This window comes from Doryrhamphus excisus, chromosome 1 (genome assembly GCF_030265055.1).
Source record: "Doryrhamphus excisus isolate RoL2022-K1 chromosome 1, RoL_Dexc_1.0, whole genome shotgun sequence".
In the NCBI taxonomy this organism is placed as follows: domain Eukaryota; kingdom Metazoa; phylum Chordata; class Actinopteri; order Syngnathiformes; family Syngnathidae; genus Doryrhamphus; species Doryrhamphus excisus.
In genome coordinates, this window is record NC_080466.1 from 37,554,962 (window position 1) to 37,581,591 (window position 26,630).

Genomic DNA, 26,630 nt, shown 5'->3' on the forward strand with positions numbered 1-26,630 from the left:
CGTGCCCCAGAGCAGGACTAAACCAGGATCCACTTGGCTTTCAGCACAGTCAGGTAGGGGCTTTGAACAAGTGAGCGCGCCGGTGCAAGTGGAGATGGATGAGTGGGGGATCAGCATCCTCCAGAGATACTGAGACCTCCAACTCCCCACAGAGCATCAGCTCCTGCTGGGCAAGTGGATTGCTTAGCCTTTGGGTATCTTAATATCATGGAGCACATTGAAAAGATAAAAGGGCCACTCCGTTTTTGACATCTTGAACAACTTGGGAATATCAGTCTTCATTGTCGATGGCCTTTCATTGTCCTTCACTCTAGATGAGATGGATGGAAGGATGTTCCTAATTCCAAAGTGTCCAAAATTCTTGCAATTTTTCAACTAAAGTGATGGAAGTGATGTGCAGTCAGGGCCAGCAAAGCAAATCATTTACAATTCAAATTCTAGTATTTGTTTATTCATTCCAGATAGTATATTATCTTGGGCTGCATGGTGGTCTAGTGGTTAGCATGCAGACCTCACAGAACTAGGGTTCAATTCCACCCTCGGCCATCTCTGTGTGGAGTTTGCATGTTCTCCCACGTGAATGTGTGGGTTTTCTCTGGGTACTCCGGTTTCCTCCCACATTCCAAAAACATGCTAGGTTAATTGGTGACTCCAAATTGTCCATAGGTATGAATGTGAGTGTGAATGGTTGTTTGTCTATATGTGCCCTGTGATTGGCTGGCCACCAGTCCAGGGTGTGCCGCGCCTCTCGCCCGAAGACAGCTGGGGTAGGCTCCAGCATACCCATGACCCTCGTGAGGATGAATGAGTATATTGCCTTGCACCAATCCACAAGGTGTCGCACTTCCTCCCTGTAAGCTAGTTCGTTGTTGTCCTGAATGAGGCCCACAACTGTTGTGTCGTCCGCGTACTTCAGGATATGGTTGCTGCTGTACTTGGGGCGACAGTCATGGGTCATTAGGGTAAACAACAGGGGGCTCAGAACACATCCCTGGGGTGAGCCGGTGTTCAGGGAGATGACACTGGATGTGTTGTTGCCCACTCTGACACACTGGGTTCTATCTGTGAGGAAGTTGACAAAACAAAGGAGATCATCGTCGACTTCAGGAGATCCAGACCCAGCCACACTCCACTCAGCATCAACGACACAGCCGTAGAAGTTGTGAACACAACCAAGTACCTGGGGGTGCATATCACGGACAACCTCGGCTGGTCACTCCACACCTCCGCTCTGGCGAAGAAGGCACAGCAGCGACTGCACTTCCTGCGGCGGATGAAAAGAGCCTCCCTCTCCCCTCCTATCCTTACCACCTTCTACAGAGGGACCATCGAGAGCCTGCTGACCAACTGCATCTCCGTCTGGTCTGGGAGCTGCAAGGCCTCGGACTGGACGTTACTGCAGAGAGTGGTGAGGACAGCGGAGAAGATCATCGGGACCCAACTCCCCCCCATTAAGGACATAGCAAACAGCCGGTGTGTATCTAGAGCCCATCGGATCTGCTCTGACCCCACACACCCCCAGCATGGACTGTTCTCTCGCCTGGCATCGGGGAGAAGGCTCTGCAGCATCCGCTGTAGGACGACCAGGTTCAGAGACAGCTACTTCCCCCTGGCCATCAGACTGCTCAATGCCAAATAAGCCTTACTTACATTATTATTATTTATTTTAATTATTTAAATTATTTGGGCAATTTACTGTTCATGCTGCACTTTATATTATGTTGTTCATATTTGGTGTCTATTCTATCTATTTATTCTCCACATTATTATTATTATTATTATTTGTTTTTACTTATCTTCTTTTGTGTCTGTTATTATATGGGAGCCAGGCAACGACATTTCGTTGGCAATTTCACTACTGTGTTTTTGTGCAATGACAATAAAGGGAGTCTATCTATCTATCTATCTATTATCTTGGGCTGCACGGCGGTCGAGTTGTTAGACCTCACAGATAGGAGACCAGGGTTCAATTCCACCATCTCTGTGTGGAGTTTGCATGTTCTCCCCGTGCATGCGTGGGTTTTCTCCGGGTACTCCGGTTTCCTCCCACATTCCAAAAACATATTAGGTTAATTTTTCGACTCCAAATTGTCCATAAGTATGAATATGAGTGTGAATGGTTGTTTGTCTATATGTGCCCTGTGATTGGCTGGCCACCAGCCCAGGGTGTACCCTGCCTCTCGCCCGAGGACAGCTGGGATAGGCTCCAGCACCCCCCGCGACCCTCGTGAGGATAAGCGGTAGTAAATGAATGAATGAATGAGTATATATATGAGCATATATATAATAGATATTCCTTGTCCAATCAGATTCCAGGTTCTGTGTGTTGCCATGCATGTCATTCTAATCTGCCCAGGGTTTCAGATTCCAGAGTGCAGGAATATCAGAGCATAATATCAGATTTCAGATTCCTCCAGTTGGCCCACAGTGATGTCAGAATTTTGATGTCCTCTGATTGGTTGATCAGAGCAAAAGTGTTTGTTAAGCCAATGGTTGAGGGGGGAGGAGTGATTGATGAATTTAATTCAGTGGCCACTATTCCCAGTGTCTGCCGACACAAACTCAGTCACAGCTGAAAGCCTGGATACCAAAGGCACCGCCTGCCACTGATTTTCTAAGTCTGGTCACCACGTGCCTTGAGGAAGACGCCCACAAAAAGGCTCAAATCTCAACTTGTGAGGTCATGCAACTCTTTTGGGACATTTGGGGGAGAAATGACTTTTCTTACCAGAATTTCCGAGATGCTGAGTATAGTGGAAGGCCCCCGCAGTGACCAAATTAAAGGATCTTCTTTTGTTTGACAAACTCAGCAGGGGAGATCAAGCATAAGCAGAAATCCTTTTTACCACTGTCTCTAAGATTTCGTTCTTTCTTCCGCGGAAGAAAGGGTGTGAGTCTGAGGCACAGTTAAGACGAGCCCCCCCCTGCAAGGAAGCAATTAAATGCTCGGCCTTGTGAAGGTCTCTCAGCAGTCTAACCAGAAAAACAGCCATGTGGTCGGACACGACGGTGAAAGGAAAAGCTTCCATCGGTGTTTTGATAAAAGTCGTTTGTCGCACGTTAACCGGAATAGCGAGCGTGTGCGTTGAGGGGTTCTCACACATGAATATTTATATAATGAAAGCAAGTCTTTGACATGAAAAAAAAAAAAAAAGCTTGGAAAATGGAGTTTTGCTTGTACCACTTTATGCAATATGAAGACTAACTCTGCAATTCCAAGAGCCCGAAACCTTTATACACCTTCTAGCAATCTTTTTTTTTTCACGAGGGGAATCTTTTTTTAAAAAGCGGACGTGCTGCTGCTGCCTAGAATGTTGCTGTGCTTTTGCCAGGTTTGGTTTAAGAGGCCTGCCGCTGCTGATGTAATCCAGAGTAATGCTTGTCCACATTGAATTTAGAGCTTGTCAGCTCCTTCGAGCACGTAAACGTGGTCACCTTGGGTGTCACTCTTGTTTGTTTAATATGTTCACACATACAGTATGTCAGTGTCCTTCCCCGTATGCCGTGACAGACGCCTCAAGTCTGACAGGGACTGCTTTACAGCTAATTGTCATATACGCCAAATTGCTGTCAGGATGGATTAGTATTATTATTCATCGTTAGCTCTGGTTAAAATAGGAGAAACTTCTGCGCTTTGCGGTTGCCAGTTGGCGCGAAGAAACGGGTGCACAGAGGTGGAGTGTGGGAAGGCATAAAAGGGATGAAAGAGATTTTGTGAGGTGAGGGGGCACATCACAGCGCTGTAACTGCAGATGCATGATAATTCATAAAGGCGCTGCAGGAGAACATCACCAGGTTCCTGATCAATGATCATTTGATGAATACTTGACATTCTGAGCATGACAAAATGAGTACATCGATTAATTGGTACCTTGCTCTCTTAGCAAATATTATGTTGACAGTATTACTATCTATATTCAAAACTAACACAATGTATTTATCTTGTTTTATTTCATTCATGTGTAAATATGTTTATTTTTGGGCTGCACCAGTGGCCGAGTGGTTAGCGCGCAGGCCACACAGCTAGGAGACCCGAGCTTGATTCCACCCTCGGCCATCTCTGTGTGGAGTTTGCACGTTCTCCCCGTGCATGTGTGGGTTTCCTCCCACATTCCAAAAACATGCAAGGTTAATTGGCGACTCCAAATTGTCCATAGGTATGAATGTGAGTGTGAATGGTTGTTTGTCTATATGTGCCCTGTGATTGGCTGGCCACCAGTCCAGGGTAAACCCCGCCTCTTGCCTCAAGACAGCTGGGATAGGCTCCAGCACCTCCTGCAACCGTCGTGAGGATAAGCGGTAGAAAATGCATGTTTTTATTCTGTATTGTTGCGATCATAAGCTGCACGAGTGGTTAGCGTGCAGGCTACACAGCTAGGAGACACAAGTTCGATTTCACCCTCAGCCATCTCTGTGTGGAGATTGCATGTTCTCCGTGTGCGTGTGTGGGTTTTCTCCGGGTACTCCGGTTTCCTCCCACATTCCAAAAACATGCTAGGTTAATTGGCCACTCCAAATTGTCCATAGGTATGAATGTGAGTGTGAATGGTTGTTTGTCTATATGTGCCCTGTGATTGGCTGGCCACCAGTCAAGGGTGTACCCCGCCTCTTGCCCCAAGACAGCTGGGATAGGCTCCAGCAGTAGAGGATATGCAGCAGAAAATGAATTAATGAATGGTTATTGTTGTATTGTAATTCTAGTCATTCTGCATCATGTTGCAGAATGTACTAGTGTACCTAATGAAGTGTCCGGTGAGGATATATACATGAACTAATAGAAATGCATTACAGTGCTTGCAGTTGATTCATTACCAGACATATATTTAATATTTAAATTCATACTGCATTCAGCAGTACAAGCCAGGGGGAATTAGGATTTTTAATTCATACAATTTGTGTGTGATGACAATTTTAATTGTGTCTTGTTTCTTAATTGTATTAATTTATTTCTTTTTGGCCAAGTGGTAAACAGGAATAGCAAATGTGTAAGATATATTTTATTTATTCCAGTGTTGTATGAAATACATAAATAACATAAATAAAGATGAATGTGACTATAAGACTATATAATAACACACATACTGCATTGTGCATACATATGTTCCACAGTAGAAAGACAGGATTTAATAATAATTAATAATAATAAATAATAACAAAAATTAATAATAATTTTGGCAATCACTGAAAAAGACGAGTCACATTAATGAATCGGTTGATTTATTTGTTTTGAGTTAGCAGAGATGTCAAAGTACTTCCTTGATTACTTACTCGAAGTATTCCAACATTAAATATGGAAGTGTTTAAGTTGGATTCATTCCTAAGCTAGAAACTGTAAAGTCGGTATAAACTCTGCTATCTACTATTGTTACAGTTTATCAAGTCTATACACAATAAATGCATTTATCTCAAGTTTTGTCGCTTCTATACAGATTTATATATTTATATTATTGTGCACAATGCAGCCTATTTCTATTTTCCTCTGCAGGCCATTCTTTTCTGTTCGACGCCATAATTTCCTATCGAATTCCTGCCTCAGTTACAACATACTGTATCATATGCCTCAAAGCAAATGCTACAGCACGGGGAGCCAAATTCATATTACTTTTTTGCGTTCCATGTGTCAAGTCGTTAATGGACGGTGAGTGGAAGTGAAAAGCAGGAGCATTTTCATCTCCCCTTCCTCTGTCTCTTTTACACTCGGCAAGGAAGCAAATGTAAATTGGCTATGAAAGGAGAGGTGGAAAACAATTATGGGAGCGACGCGCCTGAGAGAAATGAGTCTATTGCTTGACCTGTAATGAAGTGGAAAGTTGACAAGCCGGCTTTGTGCGACTCACAGATTTGAATGCAAGGAAATGACTCGTCTGTACTGTCAAGCAACAGGGAAAGATTGCCAATTATAAGTGCTGGCCTTCTACCGGAGCCTAGCAGGCATACTGATGGGAAAGGATGGACATGAATATTCACTACTTATGAATATTGATGCTAACGTTTTATCAGAATGGCACCACCAAGACCATAACAAACTATTACTGATTGATTAAACATGAAAAATGCTCATTAATCATACTAAATATACATGGGAATTATTAATGCATCATTTATGTCACAGATGTCAGTCTTTCATTGTTTGGACTGCTACATCCACATATAAAATGTATTACTGCTTACATAGCAAATTGTAACAAATGAGGTTCTGTGTGATTTTGGTGGCCACAAAACTCTAGGCCATTTGCAGCCCTCTGGGACATATTTTGTTGCCCCCTGCTTAACATCAAAGATTTGTGTAAGTACCGGCCACGACTCCTGGGAGAGGTACTTGCAGGGGTTCAATTCCCAGTGAGCTTGTCACACAGAGGCCATAACACTAACTACAACACGGACCAGGTAAGTAAAAACACAACCAGCCACTATAACAGAGGTCGGGAAGCTAATGCTGGCCGCCAAGCCATGTGTGACTCTTTCCGGTAGTTTCCGGTAAGAGAGAACAGGTTTGGCAGTGTGTCTGATATGCGGCAATATAATTTCATCAAGGGCTGCACGGTGTATGAGTGGTTAGTGCGCAGCGTTCACAGCTAGGAGACCCGAGTTCAATTCCACCCTCGGCCATCTCTGTGTGGAGTTTGCATGTTCTCCCCGTGCATGCTTGGGTTTTCTCCGGGTACTCCGGTTTTCTCCCACATTCCAAAAACATGCTAGGTTAATTAGCGACTCCAAATTGTCCATAGGTATGAATGTGAGTGTGAATGGTTGTTTGTCTATATGTGCCCTGTGATTGGCTGGCCACCAGTCCAGGGTGGACCTCTCTCCCAAAGACAGCTGAGAGAGGCTCCAGCACCCCCAGCAACCCTCGTGAGGATAAGCGGTAGAAAATGAATGAATGAATAATCAGAGCTGCACTGTGTTCTAGTGGTTGGCGCTCAGGCCCCACAGCTAGAAGACCCAAGTTCAATTCCACCCTCGGCCATCTCTGTGTGGAGTTTGCATGTTCTCCTCATACCGAAAAGCATGCTTGAACTCCCGGTACTTGATGCCGCCTAGATTCTACCTCCAGTGCCCCCCCACCCCCCCACCCCCAGGTAAATTGAGTTTGAAACCTCTGCTCTACAGTACACACTTGCTTGTTATCAGAGCTGGCGAATATCCCTGAGTCATGCACAGCTGCTATCACTGCTGCTCATGGGATGCAACGCTTGCCAATTTCAACATGAGGTCCCTTTTTATATGCCAAATTTTAATTCCATGGAGCTCAGGTTACATTTTAATGAATCAAATCAAGTTTTGGTGACTAAAGATGTGAAGTTGAAATATGCTTTATTCTTTTTTTTTGGTGATTTTTGTTCAATATGTAATTATACTGCTAAGTCTCTACATGGCAGAAATGCTTTTCAGCTTGACACTAAGAGAGGATGCGTGTGTCCTTGCTGTATGTACTTCGGTACGAGGTACATTATTTTAAAAAATATATATTAAAAAAAAACCTTAAACTGTATTATGGAAAGCAGGAAGTGAACAAATGTAACAGTTACTGATTGTAAAAGTACCAGATGGAGGGGTAGGATTTAATAAGCTTTGCTTCTTCCCTACTCCTTTTTCAAATACAGAGGCAGTTTTAAGACTGTATTCAACCAAATGTGCATGTATTGGACTGTAGGAGGAGGCCAAAGAACTTTCATATGTAGTCGTGACTAAAGATACTAGCATGCCAAAGATGACAATGCTGTTAGCCTGCAGCCATGCTACTACATGTTACTACATGTTACTATGGTACACATAATGTCATTGTATGGTCATATCCCCTTGTACTTCGGTACAAGGTACATTATTAAAAAAAAATGGAAAGCAGGAAGTGAACAAATGTAACAGTTGCTGATTGTAAAAGTACCAGATGTAGGGGTAGGATTTAATAAGCTTTGCTTCTTCCTACTCCTTTTTGGACATGTGGAACTGGGAACTTATTATGGGATGCACTCAATTGTAATCTGATGCATGTTCAAATGAAATTAAACCATTACCATTAACATTATGTACAGCTCATCATGTGTCATCAGAAAAGTTGCAACACAAGTGAAAAGCCTTGTTTTTTTTTCTCTCTCCATAATGTGCTTACATATGCACAAACGCTGGCTGCGTGACGTGCTTCTGCTTATGCGCACGTGAGTGAGCATGTGTGTCTGACTGAGTGACTGACTGACTGACAAAAGGCCCCCAGACGATGAAAGGATGACAATAGTTCACCCTTCCAGTGACATTCAGCATAGTACAGGAGCCATTAAGTTTTAAAGCTAAGCCTCGCTAACAGCAGGCCCCCATGCCGTTTAGACTCCTCTTCTGCAACACTTCAAATGACTGTGATGGACAGGAGTCAAGACACCACCCACCTTCATTTTTTTTTTGTGTAGTGGAGCGCTGTGGCTTTGTCCCGTGTTGGCACAGTTGGCACCCGTTGCCTTTAACGGCAACTGCATGCATGTGTGTGTGTGTGTGTGTGTGTTGGACATTGAGGTCGAGAGAATGCGACTTGATTGACAAGTCTCATCAGGGATAACTTAATGGCACCACCATCAACCAATTAGAAGTCATCAAGGTCCCCAATTGAAAGTGGTTTATAAATAATGTATAGCCGCAGTAATACCACATAATCTGGATATCAGAAAGTCAAAGGTGGATGCATTATTAATGGGGCCAAATTGGACTTTAATAACTGTTCCACCGTGTCCCACACCGCAGCAGAATTAACTTATGTTAATATGCCTTTATTATTAATGGCCAGCCTTTTTCTAAAATGTTAACTGACTGGGTTGCTCCAGAGGCAGTTGCCAAGATTGACGAGCCTTGCGTATGGGGAGAAGAGGGTGTCTTACGGCAAAGGAGGTGTGGGGGGGTTGCTTATTTATTTATTCACCTACCTGTAGCACGTCAGCCCACATCATTGTGTCAGTAATTCCCTGGTAAAGCCATTAGGCGTGATCACAGAGGCCCAATTAGCTCTGCAATGTGTGAGATGACAATCGTATATCATTAGCTCCGTAATGGCATGCAGGAGCAAAGCCTCTTTAAAAACAAACATCAAGGCTATTACCGGGAATATATGCTGTCGTCAACAATGTTACTTCGACTATTCTGACTTGTGCTCTTTTTTTTTATGCACGTGAAGTGTTATGGGACATTGGGGCAAATGTGCTCGGGGTTATTCACGATGAATGCATCGTCATTTCCAAACTCCGATATCTGCACCAAAATACAGTTTTTATACAAATGCTCCTGTTTAGACTATAAGCATCCTATATGTTTAGAGAGCCACGTGAAATGTCAAAAAGACTGCACTGTCACCCTGATTTAAATTCACTCATCCCACAGCTCAGTGGGGGCTCACGCTGAGCTTCTGAGACAATTTGGTAGAAGCATCTCTGAGGGTAGCCGATAGACTAGCTAATATGTTCTCTTACGGTATTTGCATAATGTCCATGGTGCATTGCCAGAGAGCTGTTCTGCTCCAGTTCCTCCTTGTAATATATCTGGCAGCATTTCTAAAATGCAGATGTCGCTGGCACTGGCTCACAAATCTGACGGTGAAGCTCCATCCGGAATATCAAAGGAAAAAGGATTTCAAAGTACTGGTATTTGGGTTTTTTTTTCTGTTGTTTACCATCTGCTTTTGGAATTTGTCCTGCACACATCAAGTTGATTGGACTGTTATTTTATTTGGTGTGCAAGCAGGTGATTTTTCTGGTAGTACTCATGGAAGGACACACAGCTGACAGGAAACCATCAAACTCAACATCCTCTTATGAGCGTTTTTGTCCTCTTTACAGGTACACATTGGGTTGGTACATTTGCTGCCATTATTTGTATTCAATTTAAGGACTACAGTAGGTATGGAACTTTAGCACACTTTTGAAAACACCTAAAACAGACCTCCATATATATATATATATATATATATATATAATAAAGTAATGTGAACAATAACACATACAACTGAAAAACACAAAAACGGGAACAAAAAATTTCTTGTCAATCTATTGGAAGTCAGTGGAGGTCATTGTATATACCAGTATAACAACATGATGGTCTGACACTTTACTAACAGCACTAAATTCATCACACAGCAACTTAAACTTGCAAATTTCCCCACTGAGGGACGAATAAAGGCATATTTTATCTTATCTTAAACCGGACCTATTATGCTTTGTATTGAGTTGTGGACTCCTATGGAGCGGTTACACACACTAACCAGCGCAAAAAGCTTTCTAGATCTCCCAGAATGTGCACCTATTCCTATTTTTTTTGGATTTTGTGGTTCCAGTGAAGATTATTTGTAAAATGTATTCTACCCACGGCCCCCCTCAAGGCATGTCCACTCCATTGTGATTGGTCACATTTCCAAGTGCTTCGGAGGACTTCTGGTGTTGCGCCACTAGCTCCAAACCCAACTATATATGTTGTCATTATACTTTTTTCCGGGACTAACAGTGTTTAAAAAACATAAATAAACACAGTTAGGACACTGATAAATTGTTAATTAAACACAGGGCAGAGAGCGCTTCTGGCTTACAGCACACGCCCATATTAGGAAACCCGCCTATGTGTGACATCACAAATCTGTGGTTTTACAACGCCCTCTGAAATCGAGCGTTTTGAGCCATCCCAGGGCTCACTTCCAAATGTGCAAACCTCATTATCTGAAACCAAAACAAATCTGCATGTTTGTCAAACTTTAATATTTCATATCATCAAACTAATTATTAATATTAGCATACTTGGTCGACATGTTCAGCTGAAACCTTGTCTTTGTATGACCCATGCTTTTACAGTGAGTCATTTCTATTTCTAACATTCACTTCCCTTGAATGATTTTTTTGCACTCCTGCACATTCAGTGCCGTTTGAATTATGATGCATGTATGCAAGCATATTTCCGAGACATCCACCTTTTTTCACTAAGAATCATTTGGAGTATGCTTTCAGAAACCAGATCTCCTTTCAACGTCTAACTTTGGGTTTTTCAATATAAAGCTGCATGTTTTTTTGTCTGTGTTCCTGTAGAGCTGCAGTCATTAGAGAAAATGGCACTTCTCAGAGGAAATGGCCGTGCAATGATGTACCCGAAGAGGAGTTCAACAGCATTAGGTCACGGGTGCATTCAGACAAGGCTCCTCTCGCCTTGCTTAGCTGGAGTATCTTGTATAATAACACTTTTTTTTTTTCAGTTTGATGAACTGCCACAGCATCTATGAAATAATTGACGTAGCTCTCAGTCTCCTCCTCTGTCACTCCCTCCTCATTAGTCATCTTGCCTCAATGCTCAGTTGACTTTGTGCGTGCTGTCAGTCGAGGCGTCTAATCGTCTGAAGTGGATGTTTTCTGCCTCAGTAACAGAAATTTGCAGGGCTACGGGGAAACAGCCGTGGAATTAAATGTGCTGTAGAGATTATGTGTGACAAGGCCTGTGTAAGCTAATGTGTTTTCCCAGTTTTTGACACCCAGTCAATATATTGACACTGTTTGTCACTACAGTACTGCTTCGGCGCGACGAGTGCGATGCAATCCAAGCCAGGTGACCTGTCATGCTTCGATTCACTGTCACAATGGCTTTGGGCAGGTGAAAATCCTAAAGCCCCAAAGGCTAATACTTATAGACATCGTCTTGACACTTTAAAATGTTCCTTCAAAGCATTCGGCTACTCTCAGGTAAAATATATGCCTGAAAACTTGTGTTAGAAAGGTTACAAACTTTATTTATATTTACCACAAATTGGCCTATAAATTGAATGTACTCCCTCAACCAAAAATAGGCTGTAATGAAGTAAACTTCATTAAATCGAGTTAATCGACAAGCTTTCTGGCATATCCCAGGTCTGATTGGGGGGTCAAGCTTAAATGCCTTCTGAGGAAAGGCCCAGTGGGGCGGCTGCTTGGTGTGAGGGATGGAAGTAAGACAGAAATGTTCTTTACTACACAACATCGAGTCGAGCCAGTTCACGTCTGCAGTCATTGAATCTTGTACACATCCATCATGGTCTGGTTCTGAGCAGACAAAAAAAAAAAGCTTAGAAATAGTGAGAACAGCAATGAACAGCACTGCAGCCCACCCATCATCAAAAACTAATCATTCTTCTTCTCATAATTATTATATTGCAGATTCATTTCATGCAGATTTTCTTTTGTTCTTGCCTTACTGATACAGATTATTAATATGATTAAAATTTGTCATTGATTAAATCATGGGCTGTACGGTGAACAAGTGGTTAGCATGTAGGCCTCGCAACTAAGAGACCCGAGTTCGATTCCACACTCTGCCATCTCTGTGTGGAGTTTGCATGTTCTCCCTGTGCATGCTTAATTGGCCACTCCAAATGTGAGTGTGAATGGTTGTTTGTCTATATGTGCCCTGTGATTGGCTGGCCACCAGTCCAGGGTGTACCCCGCCTCTCGCCCGAAGACAGCTGGGATAGGCTCCAGCACCCCCGCGACCCTCGTGAGGAAAAAGCGGTAGAAAATGAATGAATGAATGAATGAATAAATCATGGGCTGCACGGTGTTTCAAGTGGTTAGCATGTAGGCCTCGCAGCTAGGAGACCCGAGTTCGATTCTACACTCGGTCATCTCTGTGTGGAGTTTGCATGTTCTCCCTGTGCGTGTGTCGGTTTTCTCCGGGTACTCCGGTTTCCTCCCACATTCCAAAAACATGCTAGGTTAATTGGCCACTCCAAATGTGAGTGTGAATGGTTGTTTGTCTATATGTGCCCTGTGATTGGCTGCCCACTGGTCCAGGGTGGACCCCGCTTCTCGCCTGGAGACAGCTGGGATTGGCTCTAGCATACCTATTAACCTCATGAGGATACGCAGTAGAAAATGAATGAATGAATGACACCAAATATTTCATAGTTACATTCTAAATCTGTAAATGCATTATTGATATTATTAGGAATGCTCCAATGAGGGTTTCCGATATTTATCACTCGTGAGTAAAATTAGCTGATGGATTAACTGTCAATTTTTCTATGTATTTATGATGAGTGCTACGATAAGCCAAGGGTGCCATATAAGCAGGAAAGGTTGGACAATTCCAAGGTCCGCTGACTGGCAAGCCAAAAAAATAGATAATTATGAAAAAATGGAGTAGAATACACAGTGACAGATCTTTAATTCATTTATTTTTTCTGGATATTTGTTTAGCCTTCTGACTTTCATAATAAGTGTCATCCAGCATTTTGTCTGTGTTAGCTACTGTCAGCCTGGAAAGCATGAAAACTTTATATCACAAATCTCACAAATATCTCACAAATAGCAGTTAAGTTCAGGCATGTTTGTTTTGGCTTTGGCACGCCTGCGCAGTGTGAAGGTAAGAGGGAAGTTATGTCAAGAACCTGCACACAGGGATCATGACAGGTTCCAGTAGTACGAGCCAGATGTGCTTTTTGCACAGAAATCGTCCGATACTCTCAAGACTATCCATGAATAGCCAAAATATTTGGTTTGTAATGTCAAAACTAATGCATAAATGTGAAAAAGAGACCTTTTAACTATTTTTTTCTTCTATAAAGGAAAGATAATGAATGCTTAGAGTAGAGACGGTTTGTAATTAAAAGCCAAGCGTCCAAACAGCTCCTCCATTTTTTGCCATGTGACTCCTTTGTTCTTCTCTGTTGAAGATGGTGAGGGAGCTGTACCAGCAATGTCACTGCAAGAGTAAGGTTATCCTGGGCACGGGGATCTGTGTACAGAGTCAATCACAACTGTGCAAACCCATGATTGCCATTGACATTTACTGGGGCCCATTTCCAATTAATCTTCAAGGGCCTCCACCTCTTGAAGCCTGATTACGATTCCCCCCCCTGACAAACTGGCTAATTTGTAATTGGGCATGTGTCTGGCAGAGGAGGCTCCTTCATTGCTCCGAGATGAAGACATAGTCAAAAAGCATGCAAATGGAAGGACCGCCTGTCTGCATCCTTAAATCATTTTCATACATACATAATTTATCGCTGAAGATAACATAATCGTATGACAATTTTAGTGCAATAGCTGCATAAACCTAACTATGAATAGAAAATAAACGAGTGAGGTTCTGATCCCAGAACTGCAGCTTGTATTGACTAATATAGCTCACAATTCAACAAAAAAACATGTAAGGTTTCTTCTTAACACTCGGATGTAAAAACTCTGCTTCTGCAAATGCTTCTCATGCAGGGAATTTAATTTTTTTGTTTTTTTTTTCCATACTGTCTTCCCAACTCTGCCACACCATTGCAGCTGAATCATGAGAGAGGAATATAAGTGTTATTCCCTAACTGTCCCCTGGAACAGTTTGATAACGCCAATCCCACTCCATCCCATCCTCCCATCTCTCCTCCTGCCACCTTCCCCAACTCCTCCTCCCTCTGCTCCAGGCTGATGTGCTCTGCAGACCAGTGCCCACAGTGAAGCCACCCTGGAATCTTATCTTCTGCCCAGGCTCAGTCCTTGGTGGTGTACGCATGCCTGCCCAGAGCTGCTTTGCATGCCTTTTGTGCATATGTATCTGTATATGTGTTACTGTATGTATGTTTGTGTGTTGTCATTTTTATATTTACTGTCTTACCAATCAGTCTTATAACCAATTATAGTGATTTTTTTATAAGTGAAAAGACAAGTTCTATTACTTAATAAATAATGCTGTTTCATTATTGAATGCAGTATATCATTAGTCAAAACAAATGCACATTTAACTGTTATAATGCATTTTCAAGTATTAACTAATAAGGCATTCAAAAGACGCATTCAAAGATTCATTCATTTTCTACCGCTTATCCTCACGAGGGTCGTGGGGGGTGCTGGAGCCTATCCCAGCTGTCTTCGTGCGAGAGGCGAGGTACACCCTGGACTGGTCGCCAGCCAATCACAGGGCACATATAGACAAACAACCATTCACACTCACATTCATACCTATGGACAATTTGGAGTTGCCAATTAACCTAGCATGTTTTTGGAATGTGGGAAGAAACTGGAGTACCCAGAGAAAACCCACGCATGAACAGGGAGAAAATGCAAACTCCACACAGAGATGGCCGAGGGTGGAATTGAACTCGGGTCTCCTAGTTGTGGGGCCTGAGCGCTAACCACTAGATCACCGTGCAGCCCTGATTATTCATTAATTCATTCATTTTCTACCGCTTATCCGAACGTAATGTTACTGTAATCTTCGGTGAAACACACGATCAGCAAACTTGATCAGCGGAACAACAGGCTTTTATTGCAGGTTTGAGTCATTGCATCCCTCATAAAAACACAGCAAAATGAAACTCAATTCTGAACCCTTGACATCACTTCCTGTCCCTGTTCCCTTAGGTAGCACATATATTATAACAACACACATGAGTACATGTCGTATTTATATCTAAAATGGCTTATTTTCTGTTATTATGTCTACTATATTGGCTAATAGGCACGGAGGTCTAGTGGTTAGCGCGCAGACCTCACAGCTAGGAGACCAGGGTTCAATTCCACCCTCGGCCATCTCTCTGTGTGGAGTTTGCATGTTCTCCCCGTGCATTCGTGGGTTTTCTCCGGGTACTCTGGTTTCCTCCCACATTCCAAAAAAAAAACATGCTAGGTTAATTGGCCACTCCAAATTGTCCATAGGTATGAATGTGAGTGTGAATGGTTGTTTGTCTATATGTGCCCTGTGATTGGCTGGCGACCAGTCTAGGGTGTACCCCACCTCTCACCCGGAGACAGCTGGAATAGGCTCCAGCACCCCCAAATGATAAAGGAGGGATTACAGTATACGGTATACATTTTTGCTAATCTTTTACGAAACACAAAACTTTTTTGCTCATTTTCCTCATGTTTCCAGCTTGCTTGTGTGTACAACCCCACTATTCTACAAAATGAGACAACACACGTCGATCACCCTGACCCTCAAACACCCAGAATACGACAAGAAAAACAAACAGAAGGAAGGAGACAGATGCCCCAGAGCGCCTATCATCTCAACAATTGACGTGAGTAATAATCAACATCTCCATCGGCACGCCATTCAAATTTTCTCCCATCGACACCTTAAGATATCGCTGGAGGCATTGTTCATTTTTGTTCCACATGGCTGTCACTGGGCAAGTATCACGCACACGAATGCCCTCCAACACCACATCCACTTGTACTCGAACACACACACACACACACACAAAGATGCATACACTTACGGTACAATTTCACCCCGTTTCATGGCGAAATGGCTATTGACATTTGAGTTTGTATTAGAAAGATGGAATAGGTGATGGAAGGCAGGTGGACATAAAAGAGCCCAGTTGGAGACGCAATCTCATAGAAGTATCCGTTCCCCTTGTTTGGGATTTTATTAATATGACGAACCAACAACAAATCATCACGTTGACAGGTGGCAATGGAGCAGTTTTCGGCATGGTGATTTAGAATCCTTTGTTTTCTTTTTTTCTTTCTTAACTTTTAAGCTGCACTCGTCATTTTTTTTTTCCTGCAGGATTGTTTGGGACAAGGAAGGACAGGATTACCTTGTCCTTGTCTCTTTTTGTGTGTTTATCTCTCTGTGATGGAGGTCATTCTCATCATTTCTCAATCAAAATAGTGATCCCTAATACCCTAATAGTTTCACTTCATTTAGCAAAGATGATAGAGATTAATATAAATACATCTCCACATCCCATATGACAGGTTATCACTTAGCTAATGATGTTTTGTTGACGACCACATTAGCTTGCCTAATTTTACTTTCACAAGAAGTATTAAGGCAAGCGTGATGTTAATTTTGAACGCCTAATGAGCTCGGTAGGAGCATGTTCATTAAATAATTCTTGTTACATGTGAAGGTAAGATTAAGCAGCTCATTCTAAAATCAATTTAGTTTAAATATTTAAGGAAGGCCATCACGGTAATAACTGACAGGGTCTATCAAAGCTGTCAAAGCTTCTCAGAGTGCTGAGGATTTGATAGAAAAAACTCTGAAATGTGCTTGGCATACAATATGTGGCCTGTACTACGATATTATGTCCTCATTTTGGTTGATTATCACATGAATTTATGGTGCTCATACTTGGAAATGATCATGTATGTAATGGTAATGGTTTTATTTCATTTGAACATGCATCAGATTACAATTGAATGCATCACATAATCAGTTCCCAGTTCCACATGTTCAAAAGGAGTAGGAAGAAGCAAAACTTTTAAAGTTACTTTTAAAATTAAATCCTACCCCTCCATCTGGTACTTTTACAATCAGTAACTGTTTCATTTGTTCACTTCCTGCTTTCCAGAATACAGTTTACTTTTGCAATCAGTAACTGTTTCATTTGTTCACTTCCTGCTTTCCATAATACAGTTTAATTTTTTTTTTTTAATAATGTACCTCGTACCGAAGTACAAGGTGATATGACCATACAATGAGATTATGTCATCAATATGTTTGTCAAACAGCTAAACAGGGTAATGAAAGTGGGGAAATACAATGCCAGTAAAAGTTTGGACACAATTTCTGATGGATTACATGTCAGGATTTTGATCCGTAACGTATGATGGATGAGAAAAACATTGGTATTTTGAGCCACTTATCAGTGATACATTATTATCCGGTATGTGTTTTGAAACCGTAACTGATAAGCAACCATTCATTCATTCATTTTCTACCTCAAGAGGGTCGCGGGGTTGCTGGAGCCTATCCCAGCCGTATAGAGCACATATAGACAAACAACCATTCACACTCACATTCATACCTATGGACAATTTGGAGTGGCCAATTAACCTAGCATGTTTTTGGAATGTGGGAGGACACCGGAGTAGCCGGAGAAAACCCACACAGAGATGGCCGAGAGTGGAATTGAACCCTGGTCTTTTAGCTGTGAGGTCTGCGCACTGACCACTAGACCGCCGTGCAGCTCAATAAGCAACCATTCCAACAAAATGTTTTTTATTGTGGAGCTTTCATGTTCTCCATGTCAGGTTAAACAGAGACTTTAAATTCCTCATAGCTGTGAAACTGTGAAGCCCGGCTGGGATAGGTTCCAGCTAACCTTTGGTCCTGAAAAAAAGCTGCAGAAAATAAATGAAAGATAAATTTTTCCGGCTTAACTAATTTGGTTTCAAAGTGAGACAGATATGTATTATCATTCAAACACGGACTTAGCATCAGCATTTTTCCACCTCATCATTTTCATAATGTGGAATTTCCACATGAATGTGGTAGAATTGCACCTCTTTCTTCCTGTTGGATATACATAAATTGGAATGGAAGCATCAATTCCGGCACACGCTTCAGAGACATCTGTTCCCTGCAGGCTTTGTGTCAGAGTTGCACTTGCAGGCAGGTGTATTGCCTTTGTGTTTCAGACAGGGGAGCCGAATAGTGCAGTGTCGAGGAGATCGATGCACCCTGGGAAGTGTTGTCTCTGCCTCTGCATGACATGAGGTTCTACCATAAAGGGAAAGGTCACCTGGCTAGCGTGGCCGGACACCTGTGTCCATTTCAGTGCAGTGATGCACGCACGTGCTCATGCAAGCTTTACATCCATCATCATTTTCGCACCATTCCCTATCCTATTTAAAGCCGAAGAAACATCGCCTTAAGTATTCCAACTTTGACGAAAAATGCAGTGAATTTAAATACAATCACTACATAAGTATAAGTTAGTACACTTTCTTCTTGTCATCTGCATGAATGAGTTGAGAAGGAGGAGAAGGGCGGCATTACTGAACTCAGCTCCTTGTGATGTGTCTTTCCCTATGGGCTTACTATATCCAGATTAAAGGAGAGTTCACAGATAGGCGACAGGCTCCAACACCCATATCCAATCAGACGGTTCCCCGAGGGCAACCATGTGGTGCACACATATGTGGCAACAGTCGCACCGCATGACACCCAAGTGTCCTCCAGGAGTCCTCCACAAGAATCATGAGAAGCCGTTAGCAATATTCCAGCATCTGTATTAAAAGATGAAGACTTGCTAAAGAATGTGTTGGGCTTTACTTTCAGTGTCGCCGTGATCACAAACGGGAAGACAAAGGGAGCAAAGGGGTTCCTGCTGAATGAAGGCTCACACTTGTCACTGCTTCTGCTTCCTTATGCTCAAGTGCCTTTGTGGAAGTCTGTGGAAGACTGCTTACTTCTTTTGTGCTGTCTTCATGTGACAATATTCATTCATTAGTTCATTTTGAACCTCTTATCCTCACGAGGGTCGCGAGGGGTGCTGTAGCCTATCCCTACCAGTTTCTAGGTCTGGACTGGTCACCAGCCAATCACAGGGCACATATAGACAAACAACCATTCACACTCACATTCATACCTATGGACAATTTGGAGTGGCCAATTAACCTAGCATGTTTTTGAAATGTGGGAGGAAACCGGAGTCCACCCCACGGGAAGAACATGCAAACTCCACACAGACATGGCCGAGGGTGGAATTGAACTCGGGTCTCCTAGCTGTCAGGCCTGTGCACAAACCACTTTACCACCGTATAGACAACACAACTGGTCACTGGGTGTCAGTAATGTTACTGTAATGTTCGGTGAAACACACGATCAGCAGACTTGATCAGCGGAACAACAGGCTTTTATTGCAGGTTTGCGTCATTGCATCCCTCATAAAACTCAATTCTGAACCCTTGACATCACTTCCTGTCCCTGTTCCCCTAGGTAGCACATATACTGTATTATAGCAACACACATGAGCACATGTCATATTTATATCTAAAATGGCCAGCAGACTTGATCAGCGAAACAACAGGCTTTTATTGCAGGTTTGAGTCATTGCATCCCTCATAAAAACACAGCAAAATGAAACTCAATTCTGAGCCCTTGACATCACTTCCTGTCCCTGTTCCCCTAGGTAGCACATTTATAGCAACACACATGAGCACATGTCTTATTTATGTCTAAAATGGCCAGCAGACTTGATCAGTGGAACAACAGGCTTTTATTGCAGGTTTGAGTCATTGCATCCCTCATAAAAACACAGCAAAATGAAACTCAGTTCTGAACCCTTGACATCACTTCCTGTCCCTGTTCACCTCGGTAGCACATTTATAGCAACACACATGAGCACATGTCTTATTTATATCTAAAATGGCCAGCAGACATGATGAGCAGAACAACAGGCTTTTATTGCAGGTTTGAGTCATTGCATCCCTCATAAAAACACAGCAAAATGAAACTCAATTCTGAACCCTTGACATCACTTCCTGTCCCTGTTCCCCTAGGTAGCACATTTATAGCAACACACATGTCTTAATTTTATCTAAAATGGCCTATTTTTGGTTATTGTGTCTACTATATTGGCTAATATGAGTGTAAAGGTTGTAAATAGGTTAAAAGGTTGTGAACAGTGCTCCATGTTCTAACTGGGAAAATGAAGGAAGGAATCCCACCTAAAATCCAATTATCGTGGTTTGATCTGGAACCAATGATAAACAAGGGATTACAGTATACGGTATCCATTTTTGCTAATCTTTGGTGCTCATTTTCCTCATGTTTCCAGCTTGCTTGTTTGTATAACCTCGCTATTTTACAAAATGAGACAACACGCGTCGATCACCCTGACCCTCAAAGACCCAGAATACGACATGAAAAACAAACAGAAGGATACAAATACAATTATACTAATTCGAGGACAATCTTGAATTTGTATACGATTGTAACGCCATCATGTCCATGGCAACACTGTGTCAGTTTCTGGACTGCTGCATTTGGTGAACCAGGATGACCAAATCAGGCAGCAGCACTTCCCCAGAGCCATCACACTTGATCGGTGTGTGAAGGAATCACACCGGGCGACCGTTTCCCTCTCATCTCCTTTCTTGCCTGCGACAGAAGCGACGCAAAACCTCAGCTCACATTTTCACTGACAAAAGAGGTGACAGTGAAGAGAAAGTGAAAAGGCTATAATAAATGCTACGGGAGAGGTACAAGAAAGAGAGCGCAGCGTCTGAAAACGGTAACCTTTTTCAGATGCTGATTTGGTATTCATTATTAATGACCTTTCCCTACCTGAGCTAAGCTGTTGCCAGGAAGCCCCCCTTTTGTGTTTGAGCCTGCCAGAAGCTGGGGGACAGGCGCTCCAGCCTTGTTCAGACTTGTTGCCTGATGGATTTCTTCACTCGGTATGTGTCTTTTTCACACACACACTGTTTAATTTGTCCTGCTGAGTCCACATGCTGAGTAAAGAATAGTAGGAACATATGTGGGCATGGTGTTAAAGTTCAGAGAGGCATGCTGGAAACAAATTAGGGATCAGACAGGGAGGATTGGTGTTGTGGTATTTGCATTGTCTATCACTATACCTGGCAGGAAAGAAGACGGGCATGCAGTGTGGTACACAGTGTCCTCCGCCACCCTCACTCATCTCGTAGTCAATGCTTTTGATCTCATCAAAAGGCATTCACATGCTAATTGAACTCAAAGACCAACCATGCGTACAGCGCATTTCTATGCATGTTAGTGAATCTGAACGATCGCCGAAAATGTGTTCATCCATGCTCGCTGTTCTGTTCACAGTGGTTACACCCTAGCATCGTCAGTACACTGTGAAAGACATTCTGCTAAGTACATTCAAACTTCACAGCCAGCCAGAAGAGTGGATGAGGCTATTTATCTCTCCTTCTGTTTATCTTGTAGTCCCTTTGCATCAATCTGTCTGCGTCTGTCCATGTGTTCTTTTTGCAGGTATTCTAATTCTTCTGGTTATTGTTGTGGAGTCAAACATCTGCGAGGACTTGTCGTTTTTCTCTCTAACGCTCGGTAGGTTTTCATCTCACCTCTTTTTGCAGGTAACATATTTAATTGCAGTGAGAGAGTTTGTCAACTGATTTAACTCCATCCTCAGTCTTCCCAACAATGGACTGCAGACAGCCTTGGTGCTGTAAGACCTCCACAAAGCTCACAATGAGGACAGATACTTGAAAATAAATATATATGAATTGGTGTGAAAAGAGACAATTGGTTAGCACGCAGGCCTCAGAGCTAGGAGACCCGAGTTCGATTCCACCCTCGGCCATCTCTGTGTGGAGTTTGCATGTTCTCCCCGTGCATGCGTGGGTTTTCTCCAGGTACTCCGGTTTCCTCCCACATTCCAAAAACTAATTAATTGGTGACTCCAAATTGTTTGCCCCGATTCCGATTTTGTTTGTCACACTTAAATGTTTCTGACCATGAAACAAATGTAAATATTAGTCAGTAACAACACAACTGAACACATAATGCAGTTTTGAAATGAACGTTGTTATTATTAAGGAAGAAAAAAAAATCCAAACCTCCATGGAACTGTGTGAAAAAGTAATTACCGCCTAAACTGGTTGGACCACCCTTAACAGCAACAACTGCAATCAAGTGTTTGCAATAACTTGCAGCGAGTCTCTTACAACAATGTGGACAATGTAACAATGTAATTCAGCCACATGGAAGGTTTATTCATTTTTTTAATTTATCACAATCTTCCAGGTCCTAAAGCAGCAAAAAATCCCATACCATCACACTACCACCACCATATTTTACTGTTCTTTATCTAAAATGCAGTGTTATTTTTACACCGGATGTAATGGGACAAACACCTTCACCAACACTAATTCTCACACTAATGCGATCCTTTTCCTCTGTTTACATTCTTGCGTCTACCGCTGACCAATTGGAGGAGAGAACAACGTCATCTGGCTTGCATGTTGCTCTCCTCTTGCTCACCAATAAAGTGTTTTTTTTTTTACCATGTAGTAATCTATGTAGCAAAATCTAGCCATTAATCCCTTGTAATCTCACTTCATTGTTTCCATGCACGACAGTGATAAGTGAATTTCTGTCAAGAGAATACCTCATCAGGTTTAGATATAATATATTATGACTGACTATACCGTATGTTCTTGACACAGCAAGTGGAATCACTGGGTTTCTTGGAGAAAAATGTATTTTTTTTTCCTGCTCACATAGAGCTATCCCACCCAATAGTGTAAAACTAGGAAATAAAGGCCTCACAAATGACATAAGTGCCACTCTTCAACCTTACTGGAGACATTTAGCTTGCCCTGAGGGCATTGCAGAGGACCAGGTGTTGTCACATTCCCTTGTGAACCCCACTTTCCTCCCTGGAGCAATTAATGGCTACTTTGAGTCAGACACTCTGGTCCCAAAATGGCCACCTATCTAGAATGGAGGTGTCACATCACCCTGACAACCAGGTCATGCCGTCGGAGTATCATCAGTGTGCGCCAACAAAGCCTGGGGTGAGAGATCATCTCACCTTCTGATCTCTATGTGGGATTGATCTCTTGTAGTGGAAATAGGTTTTTTTGAGCTACATGATTTAGACAGCAGTCAGACACTTTTTTTTTCTCTTTTCAGCCTCCTGTATGGGTGACCGCATGGCTCATGACATCGGACACAAAGGAACTGCAGTCTAATTAGGGTAATTAGCTGTCCTCTTCTCCACTTATGCACGTAAAGCGCACATTCATGTTTGTTCATGTGTCTTAAGGATGTTTTATAGACGTGTGTGTTTGTCAAGAGGCCTGTGTTGTGGGGCCAGAGAGTCAGTCAAGGAGGGGGGGGGCTGTCAGCACGACGGATCTGTGCAGCCAGGGCTCGGCACAAGCAGAGACGCCCACCCATGTCAAATGTCACAGCACTAATCTCTTTCCAATGCAGCCCTGCTATAACCGCAGGGGCCAGAGACAGACACAGCTCATTGCTTTGCACGATGAGCTTCCCAGGAAACCCTGCCCTCATAAACCTACACGCTTTTCTTTCAATGAAATCCATAACAACCTTTCAATATTGGTTTGACATCAGCCGCTGCTTGTTTTATTAAAAACAGACCACACGTGCTGTACACATTTTTAAAGACAATCTCGGTTGTTGTTGTAGTACACTGTAGTTGTGTACTACTAGACATGCTCAGTCAACATATTTGGTGGAGGACTGTTGTACAACTGATTTAAAATTCTGTCATGCATTATTATTTGTTAATACTCATCCATTTTCAATGCCGCTTATCCTCACCCTGGACTAGTCGCCAGGGCACATATAGACAAACAACCATTCACACTCACATTCATACCTATGGACAATTTGGAGTCGCCAATTAACCTAGCATGTTTTTGGAATGTGGGAGGAAACCGGAGTACCCGTAGAAAACCCACGCATGCACGGGGAGAACATGCAACATGTGTAGACACAGAGATGACCGAGGGTGGAATTGAACTCGGATCTCCTAGCTGTGAGGCCTGCACGCACTTGGACGCCATGCAGCCCCTGGATTCATTCTTTATTAATATATTTTTTTCATAGTGAGAACATAGAGAACATAGAGAACATGCAAACTCCACACAGAGATGCCAAGCGGACTGAGCTTACATGCTGACCACTTGGTCACCATGCGGCCCGCGAGTAAATAGGATAATCAAACTACACCACCGTAAACTAAAAACAAACATACAGCAATAATAAATAACAAAACCAATTATACTTTCATTATTGCATTATAGGTAAAATTATATACATTTAAACACGTACAGTAATACATGGCAGTTATTTGTTTTCTCGTCTCGCCTCCTTCATTCTCTTACAAATCAAAGTCAACCTCTCTTCAAAACGTTTTGAGCATTCAATTATGCATCTGCTACTTTCTTATTCGTTTACTACTGGGAGATGATATACAGCCAAAGTGTCCTAAGGCTTGAGGAGATTTAGAACTTTGTTGTGATGAAAAGGTGAGCAGTGACATTGCTATGCAGATTAGATCACTCTGAACATCAGAGCTTCAAAATGTTTAGGTTAAAAGTCTATTTGTGTATATTAATATTTTATTTCATTTTATGTATTATTTTTATTTGCCTGTTTGGTGCCTAAGCTGCCTACATGTGGTCACCTATTCATGTGTATGTCCAGTGCTGAAGTCCATTATAAGAAACAAATGAATTCAGAACCATGGACAGAGAAATTCGCATGGGCCTTGCTTCAGCACCATGAACAGAGAAACGCACACTTGTTCTTTGTGTGCTAGTTGCTTTGTTTCAGAACCATGGACAGATCACAGTTTTTCTTCCAAACAGAATAGTTGTAGTCCTTCAGCACCATGGACAGATATATATATTAGGTTTTGTCATCTGTGCTCATCAGTTCTCCTGCAAAACGGACAATTCACATTCTGAAAAGTGTGTGTGAAATGTATTTGACTGTTGCTTCAGGGCTTTCAGCACACCTGATGAGGCCATTTTTTTCCCTCTTGTGTTTGTGTGTATTGAAATGTATAGAATTTGTGGACTGCAGCTGAGCACGAGTGAGAGGCGGGGTACACACTGGAAAGATCACCAGTCAATCACATGGCTGACACATTCATGCCGGCAACGTAGAGTCTCTATCAAACCAGCATGCAAACATGCATGTTTTCTTTTTTTTAAGAAGAAGAAGATGGGATATTTACAAAATGAACATTTCAAATACAGTGGTAGTTTTAAGACAGTATTCAACCAAATGTGCATGTATTGGACTGTAGGAGGAGGCCAAATAACTTATATATGTAGTCATGACTAAAGATACTAGCATGCCAAAGATGACAATGCTGTTAGCCTGCAGACATGCTACTACATGTTACTACATGTTACTATGGTACACATAATGTATGTACTTCGGTACAAGGTACATTATTTAAAAAAAAAAAACCTTAAACTGTATTATGGAAAGCAGGAAGTGAACAAATAACTGATTGTAAAAGTACCAGATGGAGAGGTAGGATTTATTAAGCTTTGCTTCTTCCTACTCCTTTTGGACATGTGGAACTGGGAACTGATTATGTGATGCATTCAATTGTAATCTGATGCATGTTCAAATGAAATAAAACCATTACCATTACCATTACCATGCCTGTATGGACAGCAACCAAAGCGGTCTAATTTCTGCAGCGCTGGCCATAAACGTTAGCATTCTTGGCATGCCTGTAAAGAATCTTCATGTGGCATTACTAACACAAATAGTCACAAAATGTGCTTGTTAATTGCATATATTTTATGGTGTTTCTAGCTAGTTTACATGAGCAGCTACACCATGACCATAACCGACATGGTCATTGGGACAGTGCATCATTCCAATGATGTGTCCTCCCATTGTACCGTGTTATACGTAAAATATTGCCAATAGTAAGTCAGGCATGCATGCATGCAGGCAAGTCTGCCGTGCATGGTGAATGGATAGAGGCCCTGAGGGAAAGCTTGGAGAGCAGAGAACAGTGTCATGCCAAAGAAAGCAAAGTTCCCCCCCGCCCCACTGGGGCCCGGTCATGCCGTGAGAACGAGATGACATTACCGGGCCATTTAGCTGGCGGAAGAGCAGAAAGAAGGTAGTGAGAGAGGCAACCTGGTGTGTCGCTTTTGTTATATAATGGTTTGCTATGTATCGGCGTAATATAAAGAATATTACATATTACATATTACATTGAGTGTCACTCAAGTTCATTTTGCTCATTATTGGACAAATACATCATACAGTTTTGTATTCATTGAATTATTTCTTTAAATATCTCAGTCTGATTTATTCATGTCTGTTTTGATGAAACATCACTCCATCTGAAGAGATACAACATGACCATGAACACAATAGGCCTGTGGACGCCATGTTTGTTTTCAAGTTTTAATGAGTTA

At 42.3% G+C, this 26,630-nt stretch overlaps 2 long non-coding RNA genes across 2 annotated transcripts in view; both read left to right on the top strand.

The window, feature by feature from the left end:
* The window catches only part of LOC131097220 (uncharacterized), an 83,530-nt gene extending 67,389 nt beyond the window's left edge, over positions 1-16,141 (top strand). Inside the window, exon 3 of the long non-coding RNA XR_009116137.1 lies at positions 15,841-16,141. This is a non-coding gene — a long non-coding RNA (uncharacterized LOC131097220). The remainder of the gene's footprint in view (positions 1-15,840) is intronic.
* Positions 16,142-20,560: 4,419 nt separating this feature from the next.
* LOC131138642 (uncharacterized) lies at positions 20,561-25,606 on the top strand. The gene is made up of 4 exons (XR_009132121.1): positions 20,561-21,110; positions 21,673-21,747; positions 23,338-23,401; positions 25,248-25,606. It is a non-coding gene; the product is annotated as an uncharacterized LOC131138642 (long non-coding RNA).
* The last annotated feature ends 1,024 nt before the right edge of the window (positions 25,607-26,630 follow it).